General features: G+C 31.6%; 1 protein-coding gene across 1 annotated transcript in view; it reads right to left on the minus strand.

The window, feature by feature from the left end:
- Positions 1–5,574, minus strand: part of tfpia (tissue factor pathway inhibitor a) — a 1,059,262-nt gene that overhangs the window by 221,215 nt on the left and 832,473 nt on the right. The gene's annotated exons all lie outside the window — the stretch shown is intronic.

Genomic DNA, 5,574 nt, shown 5'->3' on the forward strand with positions numbered 1-5,574 from the left:
TTTCATGCCATCAACTGAGCAGTCATGCATGCAACTATTGGCATTTTATAGACCAAGTCCAACTTGACATTAATATGTCATAATTTAAAAATAATTAAATAGTGCTTAATGATGCATTTATAAATTATTACCTGTAGATTTTCATCTGACATCAAGAAATGTTAAGATAAGATGGAACTGGGCGAGAAACTGGCTGACAACAAAATTGGATTGTGGCATATTTTAGAGAAAGCTTTTTATCTGTAACGGCTGTAAAATAAAGAGCTCAGGACAGGTCTGCGTGGAGCTCAAGAGGAAACAATCACAGCTGATGCTTCCACATGTAAAATGCAAAGAGAGAAAATAACTGGTATCAGGTGTTCTGATCAATTCAGGTATGGCTGTGGGGTTGTGCAAGCATTCAATGACAGTTCAAGGACCTGTTAATCGATCTTTCTGTTGGTAAACATTAGGAAGGAGTCTCTAGTTAGAAATAGCTTATTATTATTACCTGAAGTTGTATTCTCATGCTACACAATAGTGCAATAGGCCTCCACCAATCCCATAAAGCATTGAGTCTCAAACAACTAATATTTTGCAATAAACATTAAATATTATATTCTATACCTACAATTGTCAATAGTCATCTGTAGACTAATACTTCATGGAACAAGAACAGTAGTTCCACATAAGATCATTTTTTTCTTGGGAATGGGAAAACTACTCTGCAACTGAAGCCACTGAAAAAGTGGATAGTTACTGTTGTGCTCTACTACAATCCAGCAAGTTGCAGATTAAATCTGTTTTTATCAAAAGAATCATATACAATATCTTATTAATCCTAATATTAGGCCTATCCAGAAAAATAAAAGCCATTGTGTTCTGTATCAGAACAAGTTTATTTTCTGTCTGCATGCCATTCGCCCTTGAGGAAAAAATTATAATATGAGTCATTCAGGCCTACCCATTCTAGAAACTTCTAAACTTGAATAAGGCCTAAACCAAAGGAAAATACAGCGTTTCACGCCACCTACTGTCACAGTGAGGCAATTACACGAGGTCACGATTTCACTCTTGGCTTCAAAAGAAAAAAATGCATTAGAGCACAATAGTCTGATGCTGCCGTCTTGTGGAGAATGTGTATATTGTATTGAGAAATGGACGTATGCGTATTTAGCCCAGAATAAACTTGAAAAATGGGTTTGAACTTAATTAACAGCAATATGTATTTAAAAGAACTACTGTGGCAGCAGTACTAGTATTGTTAGGGTATCAGATGGTAATACCATGGTACTTCAGATGATACTGTGGTAAAGTAAATGGTATGGTGCGTTTACAAAACTCTGGTTCATATAAAATCAGTTTAATATGACAGTAAATCAGAAGCAGTAAACATGTAAAGATTGTCATGTGAAATATTAGTTAGAAAAATCAATCAATAATTTAAAAAAATGGAACAGAATTTAGATCAGCATTAGATTTTTTTTAAATCTAAAAAGTTTGCATGTGTTTTTATTGGTTATCATAAAGAATATGGAGATCATGCTCAGGTCAGTTTTATTTAGATGACCAAACTGAGCAAAAAAAAATTGCATTTTGGAGCAGTTGTTGATATTTAGATGGCCAAAAATTAAGATACAATTCTGATAGCTTGTAATGTAAATCAATGAGATTTTAATAACAGTATAGCAGACTACTTACAAAAAATGCATATACCCATATCAATTGTCACTCTATATCTCCCAATAATATGCCATAGTAAGATTATATTTAAATACTAGTTTTGTGACCAAAGCTCCGTATATAAATAATATAATAAATAAAAAACAATAAAATATAAACATTAGAAGGAAATACTTCAACTTAAAACACTTAGAAATGTTATAATAAAATAAAATATACAAATAAATGTTCCATATACTGTACAACGGGGCTAAAGGCACACGTTAAGAAAAATATGCTTTTCACTACTCCCATAGTGTATGATTCCAGAAAAAATATGTTTATATTGAACATTGAACAAGCATCAACAACACATCTAAGACATCAGAGCAAGTTTTTATCTAAATCACTTTAGCAAAGTTGGTACTATTTTCTGTTTATTTTGTGTATAGTTTTTTAAATATAATAGTTGTGTATAATTGTTTGAATTGTGATTTCTTTTTGTTCAATAAATATTGTCATTAAAATATCTTAATATAAAACGATATTTTAAAAATATGGAAACAAAATAATTTTAAAAAGTAAAGATTCTGAGTGCATTGAATAAGATCCCATACTAATTTAATATAGATTTACAGTAGTAACAATAAATGATGTTTTATTATATTCCTTATCATATTTTAAATATGATGATTTCATTATAAAAATGGTGATTATCACTGGTGGTATATTGTGGACACACAAATATATGATATTTATTTATTTATTTATGTATTTATTTATATGATTATCTGAACCATGTCATGTCAACAAATGGAAATGTTAGCCTGCTGTTGTATGCCAAACAGCTGTGTGTGTGTGTGTGTGTGTGTGTGTGTGTGTGTGTGTGTGTGTGTGTGTGTGTGTGTGTGTGTGTGTGTGTGTGTGTGTGTGTGTGTGTGTGTGTGTGTGTGTGTGTGTGTGTGTGTGTGTGTGTGTGTGTGTGTGTGTGTGTGTGTGTGTGTGTGTGTGTGTGTGTGTGTGTGTGTGTTCATGTATTTCTATCCCGGAGGCGACTTCAACACAGACTGATGGGGACCTAAACTGAGATCTCCATGAGGAAAACAGCTTATAAATCATACTAAGAGATGTTTTTTGAAAATGTAAAAATGCAGAAAGTTTTGTGTGATGGTTAGGGGTGGGGTTAGTGTAAGGGGATAGAATAGACAGTTTGTACAGTATAAAAACCATTACGTCTACGGAGAGTCCCCACAAGTGAACCAGACCCACACAAATAAAATAAAACACACCAAATAAATGACGTTATTGACAGTCCAAAATGCAAAAGTAGCTTTCATTGCAGTCTCACTGAACACTTTATTTCCCATATGCACTAGGGGGCACTATAAGGTTCCCTTAAATAAGGTTCACTAGGTTCTTCTTTGAAGAAAACACTTCAGCTGTTTGCTTTGAACTTTTTTGAGTTTTGTGCTATTCAGGCTCCGGTTCTAATATCTCTGTAGGGGGGCACAGCATAGACAGCATGTTTAGGAACGGCTTTTGCAGATTCATTAGTGTGCACGCATTACAGGACTGTACATTCAAGGGCAAAATGTTTATTTTTCCATTAAATCGTTCACAATGACTTGACTTACGCCTTTTTCAGGTGAGGCGCCGCGGCCGGTCTGACCGTCATCCGCGCGGAGAGGCATCATTCCGGGCTGACTGTGGGCGGGCAGTAGGGTGGTTATCAGCACTGAGTTTAGACGCACACAGACAGTGCGTACGCACAACAAAGGGTGGAAGCACAACAGTGAGTGTGTGTGTGAGTCATTTTGCAGTTTCAAAATGTGTTAATATGATGTAGATGCAAATGAATAGAGGTGAAGACACATCGACCCACACGCTGCCCTCACTGTCATCTGTCTGTACGCATGTCATCAGAGGCAGATAGGCCTACTTGAAAGAAGATAACGAACATCCACACTCATTTATCAACATTATAGTAAAACGAACTAAAATGTTATTTATTTTTTAATGGGTGCTTTTTTTATTATTATTTACTAACTGAAATAAACTTGAAATAAAATATAAAAAACTTAAACTTAGAAATATTGCATTGGCAACTAACTTAAAATTTGTTGAAGTACTAAAATGAATGTACCTACTGAATGAACTGAAATAAAATGGGGGGAAAATAAATATAACAAAAAAGGGCAAAAACACAATAAAACTAACCTTACTAAAAGTTATTAATTAAAATGAAATCTGAATATATGTAAGTGCTGGGCAATCGATTAACTGCGATTAATCGCTTCCAAAATAAAAGTTTGTGTTTAAATAATATATGTGTGTGTATTGTGTATAATTATTATGTATATATAAATACACACTCCATTTATGTATTTCAGAAATATTTGCATGTATATACTATATATATTTATATATTTTTTCTTATATATAAATACAACATATTTTTCTTAAATATATACATGCATGTGTGTGTGTGTATATATATATATATATATATATATATATATATATATATATATATATATATATATATATATATATATATATATATATATATATATATATATATATATATATATATATATATATATATATATATATATATATATATATATATATATATAAATCAAAGAGCATCCCAGAAGTTAAAGTTAAGAAAATTAACCAAGTGGAGGCTTCGAAGAAGATAAATTTAAAATGATTTTGATGTGTTGTGAAAATGTTTTTGGTCATACTATGCATATCATCAACTTCTTACTAACACAAAGTTCAAAGCACAAGCGTATTCAGACCATCACAGCTGTGGTCAAAGTCGTTCAATGAATCAGACTGAAACTGAGGTTTTCTAGCTACGGTAATAAAAAAAAAAAAGTCCATTAGCATCTGTTCAATGAGTCACAGGTCTCAGGAAATATCAATGAAAGCATAAAAATGCATAATGAATGGATGAATAAATTCACATTTCATTCATTTATAATTTCATAATTATTGAAAATAATAATTCTGTCTGATTTCAAGTCAAGTCATCTTTATTTATAGCGCTTTATTTTAGCGCAAAATGAAAACAATAATGTAAATATAATTATTATAAGTGTGAATCAAAAAATTAAAAGCGCATTAAAAAAAGCATGATTTAATCTCTTAAATGTCTTAGTGTGTGGTTTGGTCATAAATTATTTGGAACCATAAACAGTTTTAGCATAGACTGTTTAAAATCTAATTTCAACTTTTTATCTCATAATTAGGATTTTTAAGTCATAATTTTGACTTTAAATCCAAAATTTTGAATTTTTATCTCAGGATTTTGTTTTTTAAAGTCCTAATTTCAACTGCTCATCCCACAATTATTTAGCATGTGATATTTTTGACTTTTTATCCAATGATGAGGACTTGTAAAATCATATTTTTAACATTTTATCTTATAATTATGACTTAGCATGTCGTATTTTTTTAGTGATTTTATCTCACTATTATGACTTTTAAAATCATATTTTTGACTTTTAATCTAATAATGAGGACATTTAAAATCATATTTTCAACATTTTATCTCTTAATTATGACTATGATAAATGAAATGAGCTGATCAGTAATATAGTTGAATATTTAGTATCCCCAACTGAGCAAGCCAAAAGCCAGAGGAAGGAACCAAAACTCCATCAGGTGACATAATGTAGAAAAAAAAAACCTTGGGAAAAACCAGGCTCAGTCGGGGTGCCAGTTCTCCTCTGGCCAACGAACAAACAGTGTATGATTATGATTCTGGCAACATTACAGGTCAGAAGTCACATTAGATCGGAATAGTCGAAGGATCTGCGTTAAGGATATTTTATGTTAACTTTTATGTTAATCCACTCGATGTGCAGTATAAAAATCATGAGAAACACTTCAAATGGACGGGAGAATGAAAAGTACTTCACAATC

The sequence above is a fragment of the Gobio gobio genome (assembly GCF_949357685.1).
Source record: "Gobio gobio genome assembly, chromosome: 7".
In the NCBI taxonomy this organism is placed as follows: Eukaryota; Metazoa; Chordata; class Actinopteri; order Cypriniformes; family Gobionidae; genus Gobio; species Gobio gobio.